The 25988-nt window shown below is 38.1% G+C and overlaps 1 protein-coding gene across 4 annotated transcripts in view; it reads left to right on the forward strand.

The window, feature by feature from the left end:
- The window catches only part of ELF1 (E74 like ETS transcription factor 1), a 104558-nt gene that overhangs the window by 3088 nt on the left and 75482 nt on the right, over positions 1 to 25988 (forward strand). For 2 of the 4 annotated variants that reach the window (XM_002915866.4, XM_034665261.1), the window contains exon 1: positions 25691 to 25817. The exons of 1 other annotated variant lie outside the window; for it this stretch is intronic. The gene's annotated coding sequence lies outside the window, so the exon portion shown is untranslated. Of the gene's footprint in view, positions 1 to 25670; positions 25818 to 25988 lie in introns of those variants that run through there. One more of the 4 variants, XM_019796015.2, reaches the window with a different exon arrangement.

The following is a 25988-nucleotide window of genomic DNA, read 5'->3' on the forward strand; positions in this document are numbered from 1 at the left end:
GGGTGGGTGGATGGTTGGGGGCTGGGAGGGGGAGGTGGGGTCTACAAGTATGAAGCTGGTGAATAGTCAGAACACAGTGCCTGGAGGGAGAGGCATGGGAGATCAAGCTGGGATGGTAGAAGCGAATTTCACCTTAATAAATTTTAACTAGGTAACGTGTTCTCTTATCAAAGGAGTAGCATTTATGTTACTGGAATTTTAAAAACATTTCCACCTTTGAGAAAAACAAGTATAGCGGTAAAATGTGAAAATTTACTGTTTTAAAAAATTCAAGCAATATAGAGACTTGTGTCCATATTTTATGTTTACCAGTTGAACGTTAATTTTTAATAGAATGAGAAAAGCGATCAGTTAGTTAGAATTCAATTGGGAAGAATGAAATCTAGGTTAAATCCTGAGGATTATCTGCAACTATATTCTTACTAGCGTGCTTTATTGAAAATGACCTTAATAGTCTAAGACTGAGCTGCTAGTTACTGTCAATAAGGCATACACCTTAAATGGGTTAAGGCTCCGTGATAAATTTGTAAGGCTTCATTCATATGCTTGTGCCTTGTTACCAAAAAGGCCATTGGTAGTCATGTTTTAGGTGTCCTCTCTTGGGCCACAGAATAAAGTGATACTAATTGAATGGTACTTACTTACCCAAGTAGTCTCTAAGATTTGCTATTAGGTGTAATCAGAAGATTTGTGACCCTTCAATACCTGTTTTCACAGATGATAAACTATATTTAAAGAAATATACGGGATTAAAAAATGATGGCATTTAAAATCCAGGACTTTACTGTGGTCGAATATTATCTGGTCTCTGCTTAACTCCCCAAATTCATCTCCTACCTTCTCTGCCTCTTCATTATGAATCAGCCACACTGGCTTCCTTTTTGTTCCGTGAACATACCAAACTTGCTCTTTTCTCACCTTTATTTCTAATGGTGTTTCCACTGCCTAGAATATTCCCCCTCCAGCTCTTCATATTTCAGGTCAACATTACCTCCTCAGTGAGGTCTTTCTGATCACCCTTTTTTTTTTTTGGTTACTTCACTGTCTTTTGTTTTGTCCTTTTTTTTAGTACCTGAAATGAACACATTTGTTTCCATTTCTTTATTTCTTTCTTTTTTTTTTTTTTTAAAGATTTTATTTATTTATTTGACAGAGAGAGAGACAGCCAGCGAGAGAGGGAACACAGCAGGGGGAGTGGGAGAGGAAGAAGCAGGCTCCCAGCAGAGGAGCCTGACGTTGGGGCTCGATCCCAGAACGCCAGGATCATGCCCTGAGCCGAAGGCAGACGCTTAACGACTGAGCCACCCAGGTGCCCCTCCATTTATTTCTTACCTTTTTTTTTTTTTTACTAGCGTATAAGCTCCGTAAGGGTAAAGATACTAAATGGTGAAATCATTCTTGCTCTTTAAGATTCAGACAGTCGTGAAGAAGTTGGAACCCTCATGCAATGCTGGTAGACTGTAAAATGGTGTGCAGTGTCTTTGGAAAACAGGATGACAGTTCCCTCAAAATGTTAAACATAGAGTTACCATACAACCCAGATTTTCCATTCCTAGGTATATACCCAAGAGAAATTAAAACCTGCCTGCACAAAAACTTGTACACACATTTATAGCAACATTATTCATAAGCAGAAAGTGAAAGTGCAAATGTCTATCAATTGAACAAATAAATGAGATGTATTTATACGATCAAATATTATTTGGCAATAAAAGAGAATGAACTGATACATATCACATTATGGATCAGTTTTAAGGTTGCTATGCTAACCAGAAGTCAGCTCAAAAGACCACATTTTATATGATTTGTATGAACTGTCCATAATAGGCAATCTATAAGAGAAAGAGGATAGATTATGGTTTCCTAGGATTGGGGGATGAGGGGGCAGTGGTTACAGGGGCATGGCTTGGGGTGACTGCTAATGGAGATAAAGGTTCTTTTTAGAGTGATTGAAATGTCCTAAAATAATCTAATAGTGACAATGGTTGCAGAACTCAGTAAATAACCTAACCATTGAATTCTACTCTGATTATATCAACAAAACTTAAAAAAAGATTGAAGTAATAAAAAGCATAATATTTTATCTTTACATTTTATATTTATCATTTGGATGGTAAGCATTTAAAAATATCAGTGGAATAATTTAACATTGCAGTTCTAGCTACTAGATAGTCCAGGAATTTAGCAAGTGTTCAGTAAACAGCTGATGAAGGAGGTTAACCTATACATACAGAACATTATGATATGATGTATAGTGTGATAAATGCTCAGAGGGAACTAAGCCAAGGGTTGTATGGGTTTGAAGTCCTCCAGAATATCACATCTGGATTCACGTGAAGTGAATGGGGAAAGGCCTCCTGTAGGAGGCAACATTTGAGATGGGGTTTGAAGTCTGGTTAGGCTTTTGCTCGTGGAGATGATGTAGTGGAAAGCAAGGCAGGAGCAGAGGCACATTAACAGTTGCTAGCACATTTTGGCTGAACTGAGGGTACAAGTAGGATAGGAATTGGAAATAAGGCTGCAAACATAGATTAGGGCCTGCAGCAGACAATGTCAGTGCTGTCAGATCGCTCGTGTCTTTATCATCCCCCCCAACCACTAGTATGCCTCCAGTGGTGCTTCTCTACGTGCAGAGAGCTGGAAGTGCGAAGGGGTTTGCCCTTACCCCTAACAACTCTCCACTTAAGACTGTCCAGTCAAGAGAATAACTTTGAAGCAGGGACTTTGATTTGTTCCCTTCTGTACCATCAGTACCTGGAACAGTGCTTGGCAGTCAAAGAATGTTCAAAAAATATTTGAATGAATGGATGAAAACCAGGAAATTGGGGGAAGGTCTATTCAAAGTGAAGTTTATTTTACAGATCCCCTTAACTCTTCCAGAGCACCTGGATAGGAAATTTTGGAAGGTTCTGATTGTGAAGGTCTTTGAATTTGGGGATAAGGAATTTACTCAGCTGGGAGAAGGCATTTCTAGTAATATAAGTGTTTTGATGAAATTAATTTGGTAGCAGTGTGCAGGATGAACTGGAGGATGGAAGGATTGTGTCTAGCGTCCACTCTCATCTTCCCATTCCTGTTCCTGCTCCTACTCTCCCTCTGGGTTAGGCCTTAAATAAGGTGGAGTGTCTCCACAAGTACAGAAATCATCTAATAGCTCTCCTTGTCTCTGTTCTTTCCTTAAATAGGGTGGTAGCAGCAGAATACAAAGAGTCAGATTAAAAAAGGTAAAATGGAAGAAAAAATTGAAGATGTCAGGAAGCAAATACTTCTAAAAGAAATAGGGAGGTTACAAAGCATAGTTTTTTGTTTATTTGTTTTTTTGAGAGAACAGGCAATTTTTGCTTCTAGGGTTGGTCAGACAGTGAACTACTGTTGCCCACTTGTGTGTGTATGAACTTGTGGCTTTTTGAATACTAAAATTGTACATTGAATCTAGAGACAAATTTAAGGCTGTGAGACTGCCACCCTGTGGACAGTATAACTTAGACCTAATATCAAGAATTCTAATAAAACTTCATTCATTTGAAATTTACTATTTTAGAACTCATTATGGTTCTATGTCGGTATATGTGGGTTATGGTAATTAAATGGAAAGTTGAAATTTATTTTTTGAGGCTTTTAAATAAAGGAAATTTAAAATACAATCAATAGCTTTAAAAAGTTGCAAAGAGGGGCGCCTGGGTGGCGCAGGTGTTAAGTCTGGGATCGAGCCCCACATCAGGCTCCTCCACTGGGAGCCTGCTTCTTCCTCTCCCACTCCCCCTGCTTGTGTTCCCTCTCTCGCTGGCTATCTCTGTCAAATAAATAAATAAAATCTTTAAAAAAAAAAAGTTCCAAAGAAATTTGAGAATGCTTTTTAGATACTTCTTTGCTCCAGAAATTTCCTATCAAAGAGTGTGTTTTTTAAAACATCCTGGCAGGGATGCCTGGATGCCTCAGTTGGTTGAGGATCTGCTTTCAGCTCAGGTCATGATCCCAGAGTACTTGAGATTGAGTCCCGAGTCTGCTTCTCCCTCTTCCTGGAGCTCCCCCCCCAAATAAATAAATCTTAAAAAATAAACATTGTGGCATGTTGTAAAATAGTCTTTTTTTCCCTTCTATTGTACTAATTTTTTTCATCCTACATTATAATGCATATGGTACTGTTTTTGACAGTTGTAGCTCTTGAGAAATATTTGAAAACTCTCCACCCTCCCCCTTTTCTTTGCTTAAGTGAAAGTGACCTTCCCTTCTCATTTTTTGTAAAGTTGAATTTTATTGCTAGAAGTTCTCCAGGCTTTGATAAATTGCCTTAAGTGTATTTATGTAAATAATTTGGATTTATTCGATGTTACTTATTTAGAAGGGCAGTCTGCTCACAAATTAAACTGGTAAACTAGCTTGAATCACGATGAAATAGTGATTGTGAAAGACTTACGTCCTCTCTGCAACTCAGGAAATGGTTCTGTCTAGAACTCGACAAAATAAAACTTTCCCAGCAGAAGAGCTGTTTACGGCCCAATGTTGTAAATGGCTTGTAATCCCTGAGGTGTCAGGAGGGGTGGAGTAGCCAGTTAGCGCTTGAAATTTGTGTTAACAGTAAAGCAGAAGTGGGCTGAAGCAGCATTCTGAGGTTAGCAATTGTGCATTCTTTCTGAATGTGGTGTCCAGGCTGAGGAGGAGAGTGAATGAAGTATCAGCTGGACCCCTAGCCCCTTAAGTTACCTGATGCTTCATCTTAGGGACCTTACATTTGGGTAACAGAGATTTTCAAATGGAATATTAATGATTTTAAGTAATTAAATATTTCTCTGAGTTTTACTCAAAAGTGTAGTATGACACATATGATGATATACTTTAAGTGGTTTCATTTTATTTAACCTTTTCAAAGTAAATGAATGGGACTGGGTGACTTTTATAAGTTTTTTTTTTTTTTTGCAACATTTTTATCTTATATTCTGTAGTTGATGATTACTCTACATGAAGTAGACTATGAATGGTGAAAATGCAAATGTTTATTTAGGTTTACAAGGTATATTGCTGGGAAGAAAACAGTATTATTTAGATATTGTTTAAGGTATGGAAAGTAACTTTCAACCTACTCACGGTTCATTTGCTCCTTTCCTAAGTATTGGGACAAAGAGCCGGTAAAGTTAGAGATGTATTTATGTTTTTTAATCTTTAGTGGTTTCATTATCATACTTTTTTTTTTTTTAAAGATTTTATTTATTTATTTGACAGAGAGAGACAGCAAGAGAGGGAGCACGGGGAGTGGGAGAGGGAGAGGGAGAAGCAGGCTTCCTGTGGAGCAGGAAGCCTGATGTGGGGCTCGATCCCAGGACCCGGGACTGTGACTTGAGCCAAAGGCAGACGCTTAACAACTGAGCCACCCAGGCACCCCTATCTTACCGTTTTTAAAACTGTAAATGACATTGTACTTATATAAAGAAAATTTTAGTTTGATCTTTAGCTTGCACTTTGTTATTGTACAGGAACTGCCTTTTTATGCTGGGATGGTGACTGTTTTAGGATTAATGGCAGTTAGTGTTTCCTTGTACTTTTCACACCTGGGTTTATTTTCACAAACGTAGATGTAAAATATTTTGCTCTCTGAAAATTAATTCCAGTATAGGTGACTTGAATTTTGATAAAGGAATAACAACTGTTTCGTAAGCTTTGTGTGTGTTCCTGTGTGTGCAAATTGAAAATTTTATTTTTGAATGCAGACTACTCACTATTAAATAAATAACTTTGATTTAAACCTTTTTTTTTTTTTTTTTGCTTTATTTTAGATCTTGGGAGGGTACTTAGTGACTTCTATGTCTAGATGGTCCTTCTAGACGATCTTAAATATTTGTAGTTTAATCTTTTAATTTAGTTAAACTTTCTTTTGGATTTAAAATCCCAAGACCAGGATACATTTCTGATTTAGGATGTGTTGATATATTGCTTTGTGTATAGCTTTTTATCTGTTTCCAGATTTAATTAAACATTTAATTCAAACTTTCAAGGTTGTAATGAGATTTGTTTTACCCTAGCTTTCCTGACATCTGTATTTATCACTGATACTCCTGTATGCCAAGGGACGGGGATGACCCTATTAACTGGGAAGGTTAGGGCCCTGCTGCTCAATCACCCACTGAGTAGGGCAGGCACTGACCCCTTTGTAAGAGATGAAGTAGGAAAGAAGGGTGTGGCAGGAAGAGATTGACTGCAGACAGAGTCCTAGCACTCTGGGAAGGTACACAGGTGTGGGTGAGGGGAAGTGTCACGATGGAAGGCAGAACATAGGCTTAAGGAATTCGAAGCAGGGAGTTGGCATCAGGGAATTTCAGATATAAGTAGGAATGCCATTTCTTTATCTGCTTTTGCTTGGTTTTTTTTTTTGTTTTGTTTGTTTTGCCACTGCACATGAACCTCTTATTGGTCCTTAAAATCCTGTCTCTTTTCCATTTTCATTATCTTCTAGAATGTCTTGTGTTAGTTTTTAGTGCATGTTTTAAGGGGGCTTTTTACCACAACTTTGTAGGAAAAAGAAAGCCCATAAAGTTTATATAAAAGCAAAACCGCACACTCATTAGAATGGTTGCTATTAAAAAGAAAACAGGAAATAACAAGTGTTGGAGAGAATGGATAAATCGGAGCCCTTGTATACTGTTCATGGAAATGTAAAATGGTACAGCCAATATGGAAAGCATTATGGTGGTTCCTCAAAAAAATTTGAAATAGAATTACTGTATGATCCAGCAATCCCATTTCTGGCTCTACACCCCAAAGAATTAAAAGGAGAGTCTCAAGGAAACTCCGTACATCCATGTTCACAGCAACATTATTCACAGTAGTCAAAAGGTGAAAATAACTCAACTGTTCTTCAGTAGATTAATGGAGAAACAAAATGTGTATACATACAGTGGAATATTTTTCAGTCTTAAAAAGGAAGGATATTCTGCAGTTTGCTACAACATGAATGAACCTGGAGGACATCATGGTAAGTGAAATAAACTAGTCACAAAAAGACAAATACTGCCTGATTCCACTTATTTGTGGTATCAAGTGTAATCGAAATCAGAGAGACAGAAATTAGAATGATGATTGCTAGGGGTTGGGGGAAGGGGAGAATTAGGATTTGTTTAATGGTTCTGGAGTTTCAGTTTTGAAGATGTAAAGAGTTCTGGAGATTGGTTGCACAACGGTATGATTATACTTACTGCCACTGAACTGTACACTTAAAAATGGTTAAGATGGTAAAATTTATGTTATGTATGTTTTACCTTAGCTTTTTTTAAAGGCAAATTTGAATTTATATTTGGATATGCGAGTTCTAAGATTATAAAAACCTCTGTAATGAGATTGAGGTTATTCATTTGGTGGACATTCAGGTGTTAGGTGCTGGGGATAGAACCATGAAGAAAGCAGACAAGATCCTCATGAAGCTTACAGTTTAGTGCAGGAGACAGATACTGATTAAACAAGTAAAAAGTGTGCTTGAATGTTACATGAGTACCAGGGAGACCCCTGACAGAGTAGGTGGAAAGGCTTACACCGGAAAGGCTTCTCCAAGAAAATAACATTTAAATAGAGACCTGAAGGATGAGTTAGCAGTGGCTAGGCAGAAGAGGGGAATGGAAAGGGAGGGGAGGCATGAGGGAGTAGCGTTTTGTAAAAGCTCCAAAGCAGGGAGAGGAAGGGTGTCCTTTGGGAGATGAAAGAAGGCTCTGAGGGCTGAGATGTGTAGAAAGTGGCGGGGGGTGGGGGGGTGATCAGGGCAAGTATCAGATTATATAAGTCATCATAGGCGTCTGCAAGGATTTTGATTGTTGGGGCGCCTGGGTGGCTCAGATGGTTCAGCATCAGCCTCCGGCTCAGGTCATGATCTCCAGGTCCTGGGATCCAGCCCTGGGTAGGGCTCCTGGCTCAGTGGGGAGTCTGCTTCTCCCTTTCCCTCTGCCTCTCCCTCTGCTCATGCTCTCTTTCTGTATCTCTCTGTCTCAAATGAATAAATTTTAAAAAGTCTTTAAAAAAAGGATTTTGAGGGGCACCTGGGTGGCTCAGTCATTAAGCGTCTGCCTTCGGCTCAGAGCATGATCTTAGCGTTCTGGGATTGAGCCCCGCATCAGGCTCCTCTGCTGGGAGCCTGCTTCTTCCTCTCCCATTCCCCTTGCTTGTCTTCCCTTTCTCGGTGGCTGTCCCTCTCTGTCAAATAAATAAATAAAATAAAATAAAATAAAATAAAAAAGGATTTTGAATGTTGTCTTAAGCAGAGACGGCAGGCGTTGATGGGTTTTAAACCAGGGAGTAGGGAGGTAGAATGGAGTAGAAGTAAGGAGAAAAATCCTGTATCTTCTCTTAGGATGTGGCTTTTAAATATGAATCACCTACTTTATCTTGTGATTGAATGCCAGAGGGAAAAATGGTTCATTTATATTTATTCAGATGATATATTGGTTGCCAATGTGACCTGTTGATGTGGTAAAACTTCAGCAGTGAATTTAAGGGGATTGTCAAGGGCAATTGAGCAGAGGTGATGACATTTGGTAGTTGAAACCCCAGAAATGGGTGGATTTGCCCAGGGAGAGTTTGGAGAGAGAAGAGGGCTTTCAGTGGAATCTTTGGAACCTTTTGTGTTCAGTGGTGAGGTAATGGAGGTGGGGCAGAGAAGACTAAGGAAAAGTACTCCAGAAATGGCGGGAAACTGGGAGAGAGCATTTATTAGGTCTAACAAAACAAGTTCCAAAAGCATTAATTGGGTTTTACCCTGTGTGGTCATTGACTTCGCAGATTTAGTGGTTTTATAGGGGTAGGATTAGATTAGATTTGATCAGAATGAGTCAAAGAATGAGTGGGAAGTGAAGAAATGGAATATAGACAAATCTTTGAGGAAGTTTGGCTGTGAAGGGAGTGAGAAAGAATGGTAGATGAGTTTGGGGTTGTCAAATGATTGGAGTTGTTTCAGTGGAGAAGTGCGAATTTAAAGAATATCTTTTTTGGATCTATGAAATGTTTGAAAAACATATTATACACCTTGCTGATTTCCTAAATAGGATCTACCGAATACAACTATGACTTTCTCACAGACTTAATCTAGGACTGGGACTGCATATATATACAGGGCTGTCAGGCCTGCTGGGGTATGAAGGTCTCTCTGTCACTATACTAACTTGTGGTCATCTGGGAAGTAAAAAATAGAGAATCCTGAGATCCTGAGTCCCACTTAATAAATTTGAACCTTGGGTGTAGGACTCAGGAATGTATGTTTGCACTGTGCACATGTCTTCAGAGGATTCTTATGCATCTGTTCTGTGAACTAGCCTTGGAGAATTGTTGCCCCAAGAACTCTCTATTTTGAAATTTTCTGAATGCTTTTTGATAGCTCTAGTACTACTTACATGAGATACGTATGGCAAGCACTTAGGAAGGAAAGATTTTCAAAGTTTCGTCTTCTAATATGATTGGGGTAGTGGTAAAAGTTTTTAGTTTTTTTAAGATGAAACTAGCTTGATCAGTTTTCCTGATAGTAAAAGTAGTAACATGTTCAGTGTTAGTACTTCTCTCTCCACTTTTCTTATTTCTTCCCTCCTTGCACTCTAAGAAGCTTGGTGCTTACTTCTACCGAATTGCCTTTGTTTGCTCCTTTGAGTTCCTCTACAAACAGTATTCCTCCCAGCCTCTGCTGCGTATAACTGGCTCCTTATCATTCAGTTCTCAAAGCTGCTGTCCCATTTTCAGAGGCTGTCTCTATTTAAAGTAGGTTTTCTTGGTCACTGTGTCACTTTGTTGATTTCCTTCGTATATGGGCAGGGACTGTGCCTAAACTGTTAACATGAATCTATAGGTAAACTGTATCTTGAGTCTATAGAACAGTGCCAGGCATATAGAAACTACTTAAATACTGAAAAACAAATAATAAAGATCATAAAAATCTTAGCAGTATAAATACTGTTAACTTTTAGTTGATTATTACTTCAGATATTGAAATGTGGACCACACGTGCATAAATGTTGATTGTGGCACTGTTTATAACTTGCATATTTCACTTAATTGTATTCTGGAGACTTTTCATGTCTACACCATTTTATACAGATAATCATTCTTAACAGCTGAATACTACAGTATGTTCAGTATGATGAAATACAGTCTCTATAACATCTGATTTACATGACAGTTTTTTTTTTTTTTTTTACAATTTTGAACGATAGTATCTACATCTTTGTGTATTTTTTTGTTAGAATAAATGCTTAGGATTAAAACTGCTGGGTGAGAGGATCTATGAATTAAAGCTTTTTGATTGTGAAACTGCCTGCTGGAATGATACTGTTTTATCTCATGAATAGCATATGAGACTGTATTTCCCTGGCACCCTCTCTAATCATTTTACTGTTTGCTATTTTAATAGGTGAAAAACGGTATTGTTTTTCTGCTTTAAGGTTTGAGAATGAACATCTTTGAACATTTTCTATTGTGTTTGGCCACATTTCTTTTTTGAAGTGCATATTCGTGCTCAGTACCCAATATTTCTGTTAGAGTGTTTGATTCAATAATAGTTTTTTCTCTCACATCTTACTACACAGGCTTTTAAACATACAGCAAAGATGAAATTTTGCTCATGTATCTGCCACCTAGATTTTATCATTATTAATATTTTAGAATATTTGCCTTATCACAACATTTATCCTTTTATCTAAAGTAAATTGCAGGTATTAGTACATTTCCATCTAAATACCTCAGCATGCTTAGCATTGATTATAGTTTTCATGTTTGTTTAGTTTTTTTTTTCTTTTGAGGTAAAATTTATATAAAATGCATGAATCTTTTTACTTTAAATGTTTTATTTTTTCAAAAGATTTTATTTATTTGTCAGAGAGAGAGAGTGCACAAGCAGAGGAAGCGGGAGGCCAAGGGAGAAGCAGGCTGCCTGCTGAGCAAGGAGCCCGATGCGGGACTCGATCCCCAGACCCTGGGAGCATGACCTGAGCCAAGGCAGACACTTAAGCAGCTAAGCCACCCAGGCGTCCCTAAATGTTTTATTTTAATTTAAAACAGAATTGGGTGTTCATTGAATGAGATTTTTTTTTATTTGAGAACACACACGCGCATGCACACAAAGACACGGGGGTGAGGGGGAAGAGGGAAAGAACCTCAGGTAGACTCTATGCTGAGTGTGGAGCCCGACGCAGGGCTGGATCCTGACCTGATATTGTGATGTGAGCTGAAATGAAGTTGGGCGCTTAACTGACTGAGCTACCCAGGAGCCCTGTGTATCAAGATAGTGATGAAGAGGCCAAGGCTGTCTTCTGTCAGAGTGAACCAACTGCAGCGGCTCCCACTGTAGCATTTTTCTTACGCACCCGCAAGATGTTGCCTAATAGTTCTAGTTTTGGTTTTGTAAGTGGAGCACGAACTTTATTTTTTGTGAAGTATTTGCTGAGTTTCAGCATATGTATTTGGCTGTGGAAGCCAAACCCAAGACTAGCTTTTGTTTTGTTTTCTTTTTTTATAGGACTTTTGGTCACATTTTCCCCTTGTTTTTCCTTTGCCTTAGCTTTGGTTATAGTGGTTTTAAATTTTTATGTAGTCAGATGTCATCCTTTTCCTTATCTTTTTACTGCCATTTGTGTCATACGTAGCAAGACATTCCTTACCAAATAATATACAGATGTTTATATTTTCTTCTGGTGCTTTTCCTTTTCTTACATTTGAATATCTATTTGGAATAATGTGGTATAGGGATTTTTAAAAAAAAGATTAGCAGTGGTTTGAGATCATTAGTAAATACTATCTAATGAACTGTCTTCCCTTCTGTATGTCTTTTTCTACAACAAAATAGAATTTAATGTTTTTATTGCTGCCATTTTTTAATAAAGAATTTTTAAGTAATCTCTACATCCATTGTGGGGCTCAAACTCACAAACCAAGATCAAGAGTCACATGCTCCACTGACTGAGCCAGTCAGATGTCCATGATGTCATTTTTTATTATAATCTATTTGTATATAGTATCTGCTTTCTGTTTTTGAGAGTACAGATGTCTTTTCTCTTTTTTTTTTTTTTAATTGGACTCTGTGCTGGGCTTGAACTCACTACCCCAAGATCAAGACCTCAGCTGAGATGAAGAGTGGGTTGCTTAACCAACTGAGCCACCCAGGTGCCCCAAGAGTATCAGATGTCTTTTTAAAAAATATCCTATTTTATTTAATCTCTCTATTCCTACATTTAGATACCTGAGATAATTTATTGCCCAAAAGCACATTCTTTCTCACTATTTTTTTTTTAAGGTTTCATCACTTTTCTTATAGTTTCTTTCAGCTGAACTTTAGGAGAGTCTTGAAGAGTGGGTAGAAAGGATAGTGGGGAAACAGTAGCAAGAGTCAAGGCAGAGAGAGGTTGGTAAGTCCTGGGGACTTTTTTCTCTAACTTGTAATTGTCTCAATTCTTAATCTGTAAAGCAGATCATACATGTTTAGTTTAGTTCCCTTAAATCTGGGAAATGTCTATTAAGGTGGTTCAAACTAAATTCTAAAGTTCAAAATATTGATGAGGTTTTTAAAGTTCGGGATGTTATTGAAATGGCATAGGATTCTACAGTGAGAGTGGTTTTTAATCCTGGCTTTAAAGGAGCAAGTCATAATTTTTAAGCAACTATGTATATCCCCTATATTATTCTTTTTTATGATTGGGTGATTCTTCAGAGCTGACTCAGCTGGGGCAAGATACATAATCTAGGGTGGCTTCACTACCATGGCTGGGCGCCTCTCTGTGTGGCTCTCATACCTTAGTGGTGGCAGGAGGGATCCCAGCAGCAAGAGAGGGTAAGCCCCTGTGTCCTTATACTTTTTAGATCTGTGCTTGTGTTTTGTTATTATTACACTGGCCAGAGCAAATCACTTGGCCAACCCCATATTTAAGGGATGGAGAAGCAGACTGTGCACCTCTATGGGAGAAGAGGCAGAGTCATATTTCAAACTGAGAAGTCTGAACAACTTAGTACCTATTACTACAGTGGTTTACCAAAGTATAGGAATTAGCTACCTGAATATCTAGTAGAAAGGCCTCCCCAGCTGTGAGAACAGGCTGTGCACAGACCTAGAGGGGAAGAATGCTTGATATGTTCCTGGGATAGCAAGGAGAGGTCAGTGGGACTAAGGGAGCGAGCAGGAAGTAGTAAGAGATACCATCATAGAGGTTGGGGCGAGGGTAGGATCTTGTCCTGTTAAGCTGCTGTGAAGGCTTATTTTTTTGTGTGAAAAGAGGAGCTAAGAGGAGTTTTAAAGTAGAAGAGTGATATAATCTGACTTGTGTTTTTAAATAGATTACTGCTGGCTGCTTCTTTGAGACTAGATTGTAGGGAAAGAAGAACAGAAGCAGGGGGGCTCCTTAGACTACTGCGGTGATGCAGGTAAGAGCTGACAATGGCTTGCAGCACGATAGCAGCAACGAAGTGGAGTGATTCTAAGATTCTGTATATATTTAAAAGATTGAGCCAACAGGATTTTTGACAGATTGGATATGACTGTAGGAAAGAAAGAGTCAATAGCCAAGATTTTTGGTGTGAGCAGCTAGAAGTATTCACTCTCCCCCAAGACAACTGGAGAAAACTGGGTAGAGCAGGTTTTGGAGAGAAGACCAGGAATTCAGGTTTGGATATGTTTCGTTTGAGAAGCCTATGACATTTGAATGGAGGTGTCAGATTGGATAGAAGAGTCTGGTGTTCAGGAGGAATACCTGGAGATAGACATTTGAGAACATTGGGGGTACTGAAGTAGCTCAGTAGGTGAAGTGTCTGACTCTTGGTCTCAGCTCAGGTCTTATCTCAGGGTCTTGATCTCGAGGTTGTGAGTTCAGGTCCCACATTGGGCCCCAAGCTGGATGTGGAGCCTACCTAAAAAAGAAAAAAAAAAAAAGAAATTTGAGAACATTGAAATGCTGAGAGCATTGTGTATGTCTAAGAGGTATTTCCTAAAATGACTATAAATTTAAAATACTTTTTAAGTTTTAAAGTTTCATTTGTACCAATGGTATGGTTTGAAGTAGGGAAGAAGAGCAGCAGAGCAGTTTAGCTATAGCCAAAATGTATCCTTTGTGATGACAATAAACTATGAGTTTAAAGAAGTCGTTAATTGTTCCATCTGTACAGTGTTATGAAACATGAAAGCCTGTAGGCTAAATATCTTATTTGAATATTCCTTTTTACTGAAACATCTACCAGTTTGTTTCTAATTAGGGAAGTTTATTCACAGAAGGCTGTGTAAGTAAAAGCCTGAAAGGGACGGAAGACCAAAAGTTGAGGGAAAGGACCATGATTGGATAATCAGTCCTACTCTTTTGAGAGTTTTTCTTTTTTGTTCACTCCTTTTCCCTCTCTTCCTGTCGTTCTCCCTTTAACTTTATTCATTGTCTATTAACATAATGAGATGTTCAGGTGTAAGCATGGGGACTAACCCAGAAACTGTCCTCTCCTAACAAATGTAAAGCTTACTGTTCCAGCCTTGATCCCCAGACAGAGCTGTCAGACCGAGCCTTAACCAACCTATTTATAAATACCGGACTATTCAGGAAAGTGCGGAAGGGGCCTTGCTTTCTGTGTAATTTAGACATATACAGAAATGACCTGAGAATGGTTTGGCTTGTGTGGAAGAGAAAAAAACAGATTTATCATTGAGCCAATATTTAGTTCAACTTCCAAATGTTTTCATTCAGCAAACATTTATTACAGAACTATTGTGGGTCAGGAATGCTATCAGGCTAAAATAAATGACCAGTGAAACATGTAAACAAATGGTTTAAAAAAAAAAAAAAACTCAAACGCTGTTCTTCACCGGATATTCCAGCAGAGGAGGCGGGAGGAGTTATGAAGGAAATCAGTTCACCTTTAGGTCCTCAAAACCTATCAGAGTGCTTTGCACATTTTAACAGTGCGTAAGTGTATATGTGAATGCATAAGCAATGTGATTCATGCGTCTGTTAGATAATTTACAAAATACAGAGGGGGATACAAAGGAGAAAGTAGCCAGTTCTTCCTTGTAGTGATGGAGAGAAGGGCTTTGCAGGAGATTCACTGGGTAGGGAAGGCCAGCAAATGTGGAGTTAGAAAGCATGACATGCTCTGAATAAGTTCAGCAAAGCTGGATTGTAGGGTCTATGTTGGGAGGTGGAAAGGCCATAAGTGAGACTACTATAGGGTAGACAAAAATCAAGATGCAAAAGTATCTTGTATTAGAGGGCACCTGGATGGCCTAGTCGGTTAAGTGTCCGAGTCTTGATCTCAGCTCAGGTCTTGATCTCAGTCAGGGTTGTGAGTTCAAGCCCCACATGAGGCTCCCCACCCAGCTACTTAAAAAAATCTTGTATTAGAATTTATTCTGTGGATACTACTAGGCTATCGAAAGTTTTTTTTTTTTTTAATAGGAATATTAAGAGGTAGAATTTATGAGAAATTCTGAAAAAAAAGATCTCATTCTTGAATTGGGAAATCAAATGTTGATAGAATTTGTAAAGTTATAAACATATATACTGGAAGTAAGCACAGCTAACAAGTCATATCATTTATGGTAGAATCTGTTTTATCCCTTTCAGATAACATATATAATCTTAGTGTAGGTATAACCTAAACTAGATAATTAAACTTACATTAAGGTAATCAAAATATGCAGGATGGCTTTGGTTGGTTTTTGGAAGAGAAAGAAAGAACCTGTTTTTGCTTTATGAAATTATTGCAAACATGACTTTTTTTTCTTAAAAGAGTTAATTAACTAATTTATTTATTTATTTTAGAAAGAGTGTGCATGTAAGCATGGTGGGGAGGGGTAGAGGGAGAGGGAGTCTCAAATCTCTGATGGTTTCTTGTCTTTTTTGACTTTGACACTTAAGGAGTATGTCATGTATTTTGTAGAATGTCCCTCAATTTGATTTTGTCTTCTATTTTCTCATGATTATGGACTGGAGTAATGACTTTTGAACTTTTGGGGTTTAAAAAATTGTTTTATTTTCATTTTTATTTTTTTATTTAAAAAAGTTTTAAAGATTTATTTGAGAGAGAGAGAGAATGAGCAGAGGGAGGGGCAGAGGGAGAGAGAGAGAGAGAGAGAGAGAGAGAGAGAGAGAGAGAGGAAGCAGACTCCCTGCTGAACAGGGAGCCTGACCTGGGGCTCAATCCCGGAAACCTGAGATTATGACCTGAGCCAAAACCAAGAGTCCGATGCTTAACCAGCTGAGCCACCCAGGTGCTCCTCATTTTCATTTTTAAAATTATAAAAAAACATTGCCCCTTTTTTTTTTTTTCCAGCATACAGTTCTATGAGTTCTGACAGATGTATAAATTTGTGTAGCCACCACTATAATCAGGGTATAGAACAATTTATTCACCCCTTAAAACTCCCTCATGTTCTCTTGCCATAGGTCACACCTTACCCCCTAATCCGTGCCCCTATGACCACTGAACAATTTTTCATCATTCTAGATTGGTATCTTGGAGAATGTCATGTAATTGGAATCATAGAGTATGTAACCTTTGACACTGGCTTCTTGGACTCATCATAATGTTTTTGAGAGTCCTCTAAGTTGTTTTTATCAATAGTTCATTCCATTTTATTGCTGAGTATGAATGTACTACTAGAATGTTTATCTCTTCCCCTCTCCCCCTTTTTGATAAGTATTTGAGAAATATTTAATGGGTCCTCCTGGCACTATAATGAGCAATTTAAGTGAATTTTTTGTGAAATAAGGATTATCATTTTCCCCCTTACAGAAGTGAAAATATAGGCATGGAGTTAAAGTAGCCCTAGGTCATACAGCTAGTTAATAGTGGAGCTGGGGCCCAAACCTAGGTCACCTACTCTAAATCCCATGAGTTCGGACTACATGGCTAGTCGCTTGTGTCTGTTTTTTCATTTCTCTGTTTTGACCAGCAATATCATTAAGAGCAATTGAAGTTCTTGTTTCTTTAACATTGTAAAGTCCCCCTTCATTTTTGTTTATATTTAGCGTTCTATTTATTAAAGAGCAAAAATAATAGAACTGTAATTTTTTTCATGTTGCTGGTTTATAATCTTTGGGGCTAAGCCTTCTGTGATTCAGTTCTAAAGCAGAAAGTCAAGCCAAGTAAGTTATCAGTCCACAAGCAATTATGAATTAACATTGAGTGCATCTGTTTATGATAATTAAAGCCATAGTACTAAGCTTTTTCTTAATCTCCTTGTAAACAGGGTCTTTGTGTTATAAATAAATAAATATTATGTAAAAGTAGACATAGTCTAAATAGTCTAAATCAGGCTAGTTTAAAATACGGATGTACCTTCTATCATTGTCTTAAATTTTACTAATGGCCAAAGATGTCTTTTTTCTTTTTTCTCTCTTTTTTTTTTTTTTTAAAGATTTTATTTATTTATTCGACAGAGATAGAGACAGCCAGCGAGAGAGGGAACACAAGCAAGGGGAGTGGGAGAGGAAGAAGCAGGCTCACAGCAGAAGAGCCTGATGTGGGGCTCGATCCCACAACGCTGGGATCACGCCCTGAGCCAAAGGCAGACGCTCAACTATTGTGCCACCCAGGCGCCCCCTCTCTCTTTTTTTTAAAGAGCTTGAAGTTTTAGGGTATTGGAGATGAGATTTTTGCATTTGTGCTAAAAGCCAGTTTACTTAAATATCCCCCTGTCATAGGATAAAAAATGTTCCCAGAATATTAGTATGGGGTTTCTTGTGTTTTTAAAAATACATTATTAGTGAACTGAAATAAGTGTAATTGGGTTTTGGGGAAACTTACAAAATTTCCAGTTATTCTGCATTTATCTGGTAATTTTATGTATTACTTTCAATAAACTAAAAATTTTGATGAGGAGACTTCTTTCTTAAACGTGGCCTTAGTGTGGTATTTGTTCTTTGTTCCTCAAATACTATTCAGAGGACTTGGAGAGGCTACATAATCATAAAACATCAGAGCTGAAGGGGGTCTTCCACATGACCAGATCTCTAGGCTCTCCCAGTATTTGACAGAAAAGCAAACAGAGCCCTCAGCAGCAGTGTGAAATAGTGTGTCCACAGTCACAGTTGGTCGTACTGGCTGCATGGTGTGGCTCCTGTCCTCAGGCTACCAGTTTGTCTGTGGGGAGATGGCCTTGTACAGAATTAACTGCAATAGGAAGTGGAATGTTGTTGGCAGTCGAAAAGGCACTGCTTTTCTTAAACAAGCCCTCCCCTCCCCCCTCAAATCTTTCCTTGACTCATTGACTACACAGTTACTTCTGTTTAATTTCTCACCTTTCATTCTCCGTTCAACTGTCTCTAATCAGATGTTTTGTCTTTTTTCCCTTCTACCATAACGTGAAAACTCTTCTTTCAAAATTCACAGTGACGTTCATGTTGCTAAATTCAACTGCTCTTTTTTTTGTTGTTGTGTTTTTTTTTTTTTCTCAGACCTCATTTTATTTGATCTGTCCTCAGCATTTGGCACAATTGCTCAATCCCTTTGGAAACACTTTTACTCAAATTCCGGGGTAATACCATATTTGCCTTGTTTTCCTGTGACATTTTCGAGTACTTCTCAGCCTTCTCTGCTAGCTTTATCTCAACTCCCCCACCTCTAAATATTGGAGGGTCCCAGGGGTCTGTCATTGTTACCTTTCTACCTGTAGCTTTAATATCATATACACATTAATATCATGTCTAGGTTAATGACTTCAATTTATATATCCAGCCCATACCCCTGCCCTGGGCTTTAGGACTATGTCTGCAACTCCAGGACAATATATCCAATTTGACATACCCACTTGAAACATCTCAAACTTAATGAGTTCAAAACTGAGCTCTTGGGGCTCCTGGGTGGCTCAGCTGGTTAAGGATCCCACTCTTGATTTTGGCTCAGGTCATGATCTCAGGCTCGTGGGATCCATCCCCCAGTCAGGCTCCCTGCTCAGTGTGGAGTCTGCTTGAGATTCTCTCTCTGTGTCTCTGCTCCTCCCCCCGCTAGCATGCGTACTCTTTCTGAATAAATAAGTAAATCTTAATATTTTTTAAAGATTTTCTTTATTTATTTGACAGAGAGAGCACAAGCAGTGGCAGAGGGAGAAGGAGAAGCAGACGTTTAACCGACTGAGCCACCCAGGCGCCCCTCAATAAATAAATCTTAAACAAAACAAAACCTGAACTCCTGATATTTCCACACCCCAAACGATCATCATCTGTAGTCTTTCCTGTCTCAGTTGGGGCAACTTCTCAGTTGCCAAAAATGGAGTTTTGAAGCCTTTCTTTGCCCACCACCTCTTTTCCGTCCATTCAGAAATTTTATCAGATATTCCTCAAAAACACAGCCATAATTTGATCACATCTTCCTCTTATGCTCCCTCCTTTATCTAAGTCATTATCATCTTCTTTGGGTTATTGCATTAACTTCTCCTTGCTTCCGTCCTTGCCCCGCTGCAGTGTGTTTTCAACACAGCAGTCAAATCTTATGACTCATATGATGAAAACTCTCCAACTATTAAATCTAAACAGTGAGGCTCTCCAACAGTTTCTAGTATTCTTCCTTCTCTTACTTTTCTCCTTACTTTCTTTACTTGACCCACACTGGCCACCTTGCTTTCTTTGAGCATTTCAGGCAAGCTCCCTGTTAGAGTCTTTCTCTGACTTACAGGCTTTCTTTGTCTAGAATGTTCTTCCTTAAGTTAGGTCTGCATGGCTAGAGGTCTTTATGCAGCGTGGCAAAAGTAAATCCTCCGTAGCTAGTCTGTCTGAAACGTCATATTCTCCTTTTGCTATCTTGTTTTTCCCTTCTTTGTCCTTATCACTAGCATACTGTATCTTTTATTTATAATTAACATACTCTATATTTAGTTTATAATGTTTATCATTTTTCCTTGCTAGAATATAAGCACCATGTGGGTAGGGATCATCTGTCAACAGTGTGTCTCCTTCTGTATAGCAAGGGCCTAGAACAGTGCCTGACACACAGTAGGTGCTCAGTAAATGTTTGTTAAATGAATGGATACCTGGGAGTACCTCAGATCAGTCATTAACTTAACATGGGGCAAGTCAGTTCTCTCTATAGATCTCCTTTCCCTATTTTTGAAATGAATTTGGATTGGCTCCATATTTTTAGGCTATCTTAAAACAATGAAGACTTAAATTTGTATAGTATCATGGTTCCTTGAAGATTTTTAGAAGAATTCAGCTGCTTAACAGAAAAGTTTGAAAATCATAGTAGGTAGTCCAGGTTTTTATTTTGTTTCTAGGGAATCAAAGTTTGTTAGTTTGTTTCATTTTCAGCCATGAGTGATAACCACATCAATTCACATAGTTTTGTGTTTTTTTTTTTTATAAGGAGGATTTCTCTGATAGCAGAGTGCAAGGTGAATTGGAATCTGGTAGGCAGTAGGTGATAAAGAAAGGGGCAGTTAGGATATTGTTGTGATATTATTTTTCTACAGTATGATGCAGTAGCAAAGGAGGACCTTAAGTTTCCCTAAACTCAATAAACCGTTTAACCAACTGAACCACCCAGATGCCCACTATTTTAGATTCTAGGCTACATAGCAGCCAAGCAGTGGTTCTCATATGCCTGGCGCTGCGCTGCCCATACTGTTGAATCTGTTTTAAGAGTAGGCATGAAGCTCCTTTAGGTAATTCAGAGGTACATCCCTCGTTACAACCCACTGAAGTGAAAGCTACATTGTCTTTAATACTGAATTTAAAATTTAATGGTAAGAGATATAATATCATGTTTATTTAGAATTTGAGATTGCAGTCAGCATAGTACCTGGGAGCATCATAAAGAATATAATTGTACAATCAATTCTTGGTTACTTTTGACAAGAAAGGAAAGAATAACACCCAAAATAATACCTACAATAGAACTGTGTAACACAGGTAGCTACATGAATTCTGCAGTATTAAATCATGAGCCAAATCAGGTCTTAAAAAAAATACTTCAATGTGTAGTAAAATCCTGATATGCTGTAATTTTCCCTCAATGAACTATTCTAGAAAAGTTATTTATTCATGTCTCTGAGTTCCTGCTGTGCGTTGGGCCCTGTCTTACTGATAGGAATACATTAGTAAGCAGAACCAGCCAAAGCCATGGCCCCTTTTGCCTTTGGTATGCGTCTTAAAACACTCAGGCACTTGTCCAGGAGGATATTCCTTATGGATAGGTCCTAGTAGTCTGTGCAGAAGCAGGGAAGGAGGCCTTGGTTTAACCAAGCTAGTGATAGAGAATTCACTGTTGTCTGACATTTAAGCTCACATTTGGAAATGCATGTTGTTCAGCACCTGGGATACTTTGAGAGGTGTTAACATCAATAAAATTAATTCTTTCCAACTGAAGTATTTGTAATACTGAATCTCATTCTTTTGAATTTTATTTTTATCTTTAAGCAGTAGAGAATAGTGATTTTGGTCATTTATCATTTTAATGGTTTGATCTTTGCTTCTTCCATCTCTAGTAATGATAGCATGTTGGCTGCCGAACGAGGGGACAGAGTCAAAGCAAGCCTTTTTTTCAGTGCAGCTTTCCTAGATACGAACATTAGACTGTTCTGTATTTTCAGGTACTACAAGTTTTCAAATTTGAGTTCTAAGAGAAGCAGTCACAATAAAAGGGAAGAAGAGAGTAAATTCTTTTTATAAGTTCTATTTTAAAGAAAGAAAGAAACAGTGTCTTAACTTTTGTTGGCATTCAGTTCATTCAATTGACCTAATCTTGCTCAGCTAATAGTTAAAATATAAATGCTGAAACTTCCTCCAGGCAGCCATGACAACTTTATATTAAGGTGTATACTGACATACCTGATTTTACAATAAACATTCGTGATACGTACAGGTACGTTATATTTGCATCACAAGCCTAGGATGCCATATTTTATTTATGTAAACAGTTCAGAGATTTACTTAAACTTTCTCATCCTGAAGCATTTGATACTGACTGCTTCTGTGAAGCATAGTCATAACAGTTAATGTTTATAACTAACAGTTAACAGTTAGTGCCCAGGAGAATATTAATAACTGTATTATGCATGAACTTGATCTCTTTAAAGTCAGGTTTATTGAGATACTGTTTATGTACAGTACAGTTTGCCCTATTTAGATGTATAGTTCTATGATTTTTGACAACATATGTAGGTCATAGAACCAATACCACAAGCACTATTCAGAATGCTTCCAACACCCCAAACAGTTTCCTTGTTCCCCTTTGTAGTCAGTCCCTTCCCCGCATTCCTGACCCCTGGCAACCACTGATAGGAACTCTGCCCTTTGTGTTTTGCCTTTTCCGGAATGTCGTATAAGTAGAATCATACAGTACATATTTTGAGTCTGGCTTATTTCACTCTCTAATGCTTTTAGATCCATCCATGTGGTAGCTGTATTTCAGAAGTTCATACCTTTGGGGGCGCCTGGGTGGCACAGCGGTTAAGCGTCTGCCTTCGGCTCAGGGCATGATCCCGGTGTTGTGGGATCGAGCCCCACATCAGGCTCCTCCGCTATGAGCCTGCTTCTTCCTCTCCCACTCCCCCTGCTTGTGTTCCCTCTCTCGCTGGCTGTCTCTATCTCTGTCGAATAAATAAATAAAATCTTAAAAAAAAAAAAAGTTCATACCTTTGTATTGCTAATAGCATTCCTTTGTGCGGATATACCACAATGTGTTTAACCGTTCTCCAGTTGATGGACATTTGGGTTTCCAGTATTTGGTGATTCTGACTAAACTGCCATTAATATTTAAGTAGAAGTTTTCTTATAGACATATATTTTCATTTCTCTTGGGCATATACCTAGGATTGAGACTGCTGGATCATCTAATAAGTATATGTTTATCTTTACAAGAAACTGCTGAACTGTTTTTCAAATAAACTACCATTTTACATTCTCACCAACACTGTATGAGAGTTAGAATTGCTCTGTATCCTTCCTAGCACTTGGTATTGTCAGGTTTTTTTTTTTTTTTAAGTTTTTCTACTGGTATTGTGACTTTAGTTTGGATTTCCCTGTTGAGTAAGGATGTTGAGATTTGTTCTGTGTTTATCTGCCATCTGTATCTCTTCTTGGTGAAGTGTCTATTCCGATTGTTCGACCATTTTAAAAACTAGTTTGTGGGGCACCTGGGTGGCACAGCAGTTAAGCGTCTGCCTTCGACTCAGGGCGTGATCCCAGTGTTATGGGATCGAGCCCCACATCAGGCTCTTCCGCTATGAGCCTGCTTCTTCCTCTCACTCCCCCTGCTTGTGTTCCCTCTCTCACTGGCTGTCTCTATCTCTGTCGAATAAATAAATAAAATCTTTAAAAAAAAAAAACTAGTTTGTTTTCTTATGTTTGAGTTACAAAAGTTCTTTATTAAACGTAGTATATGCACTGATTTTAATGCTCATAGTACTCCTCTGAGGTGGGTTCTATTAGCCTAAATCACAGATCAAAAAGGCCGCAGGATTGTTAAATATGGCCCAGGAACACACAGCTAATAGGTGGCAGAGCTGGTATTTACACCCAAGCGGATTGATTCTAGAATCTCGGCTCAACTGCTTGCCATTTTTTTTTTCTTTTTTTTTTTTTTTTTTTTTTTTTTGGTGGAGATTGATTTCTTGGGGCTGTAACTATAACCGGGATCCAATTTCTATAGGTGGTAAAACTGCTTATAGGAACACCCCTGAGTAAAGGGGCAGTATATCGTAATAGCAACTCTGGAATCATCTCCCTAGGAACAGCAAAGACACTTGTTGCTGTTGAAGAAGGGTAATTATTTTCACTTTATGTCTCTTACTTCACTTCCATATACTGGTGGTCAAAAGTACTTCTTTTAAATTACTTTCCAAATATCTGCCATTGTCAAGTAATGAGTTACTTTATATAAATGCATTTTCTCAATAGCAGAAGCTTCTCCTTTTGTGTATCCATACTTCATAAAAGATTTCCCACACTTGTTGTTCCCTTTGTCTGTTAAAGGGACATAATCATAATCATCTTAATGCTGACTTCAAGGCACTTAACTGTTTGGTGATATACTAAGGAAGCACGTACGTAGATCTTACTGACCCGTATAGGATGGCTTCAGGTTCCAGGACTTTTAAAGTTATATTCATTTGTAGTTTTACAGGTTTTTTTTTTTCGTCTTCTCTCATCCAGGCTCCCATTTGTTTGTTCTGACATCATCCTTTCACTATTCCCTCTTTCACCCTTATAACTTCTATTTCTAATTAACTAAAAGATAATCAAATTATTGGGCTTACATGCATATGGTCTAAAATAAATTTCAGCTCTGGAAAATGACTTGGGAGTTTTCCAGTGAACATCTCCTGTGACTGCCCAAATGACCTTTTTTTCTTGTTTGGGATCCAAATAGTCATTCTAAATAAATGAGCTCTAAAGTAAGCTAAACATGACATTTGACAGTAGAAAAGGTGATGTGTTTTTCTTTTTAGCATAATTTTTTATTAATAATTTGTTAAACCATGGGGATTATCTTAGTAAAAAGGTAAATCAAATAGTGTTCAGCAGAATGGAAATAAATAGGCACTTAATGGGCGGAAAGTCAGTTCACTATCATTACGTTTTGTAGCAGTATGTAAAGTTCCTGTCTGAGTCAGTGACAGCTTGTCCTCTCAGCTGTACCTCTAGTAAGGCAGAGTAATTACTTCCAAGTAATTAACTAAAGGGAGAAAACCTTGCCAAATCCTATTTACTTTTTGTAAAATATTAAGATGAAGGCTAGTAGTGAGTAGCACTTTATCATGTAAAGCACTTTTGAAAGTGCTTAATGCTTTCAAGCCATTTTGACCAATTTAAGCTCTTAGAATAAATTAATAAATATTCACCCAGGGAACAGGCTAAGAAGTTGTGCTAACATTGCTGCTGCAGGGGCACCTTGTCAGATGTATGAGGACTTGGAGAGCAGAACTTCACTGCCCATATCTTTCGTTGGCTGCCTTAGTGTCACCATGTATGGTGCAGCAGGGCGGCTGGCACACGGGAGGCTTTTATTTGTGGAAAATTTTGTTTGGAAAGTAAAGAAATCTGTGACTATCGCTTGGAAGTAGTAGAATCGTGAACCAGGATTGCATTGGTGATTTGTTTAAAATAGAGTTTTATCAAGCTTGCAGTTCCGCTTAAAGTCAGTTTGCTGTATTATGCTTTAGTTCCTTACTAACCCTGGATTTGTTTTAAATTTTATAAATTGGATTAATTCATACTTACTTTTCCACTGAACTTTGAATTAGAAAATTAGAAAGTAGATTTTATTTAGTGAACTTGTAAATTGCATCTGAGATTGTAGTTTGCTAGCTTTCCAGATTACATAGCAGTATACCTCTTTCTTGTAAGGGTTAATGAGTAGCCTGGGTAGACTTATCAGCCCATTGTTAAATTAAAAGCCGGAAAATTTGCTGTCTCCCTTCCATTCCCTCCCACATTGTTTTTCTTTTCGTAGTTTTACTTACTTGATATATTAAGATAATTTTTAAAAGTTGAGATTTTATTTTTTAAAACAACATACGGTTTTAATTTTGTTTGCTTGTAGATCCTGATCCCTATTTTTTTGTTGTTAAATTTTAAATTATGGTAATTAACATGAGCTGAATAATGGTTTAATCAAGGTAGATCTTGCTCCTTGGCTCCACATCCCTCCTTTTTCTATACCTCTTCTCTGCTTTTACCTGTAGATTTGCATGTTTGACCTAGCAGAATAATTGGGTCCACAGCAACATGGGCGTGCCTCCCTTAGAAACACTTAGTTTCATGTATGACTCATAGGCTGAAGCACAGACACACCACTTCCCCAATCTACAGGAGCCATTTTAACAGCATAAAACTTGTCGGATTGCTTTTTATTTTCAAGCCCAAAGGACAAAAAGAGAACGGGAATATTTGAAGGTAACTTACTATGATTTTGTGTGTTCGCTTCTGGCTGTTTCCCGAGCTGATAAACGGAGGGTGGCTCTTACCTGTCGAAGAACATGGCTGAATGTGTTCTTTAACTCTCTGAAAAAATGTGTGTAGTCAGTCACATGCCTGATTGCACTTAACTGCTGGGGGGAAACAAAG

This window comes from Ailuropoda melanoleuca, chromosome 7 (assembly GCF_002007445.2).
Source record: "Ailuropoda melanoleuca isolate Jingjing chromosome 7, ASM200744v2, whole genome shotgun sequence".
Classification (NCBI taxonomy): domain Eukaryota; kingdom Metazoa; phylum Chordata; class Mammalia; order Carnivora; family Ursidae; genus Ailuropoda; species Ailuropoda melanoleuca.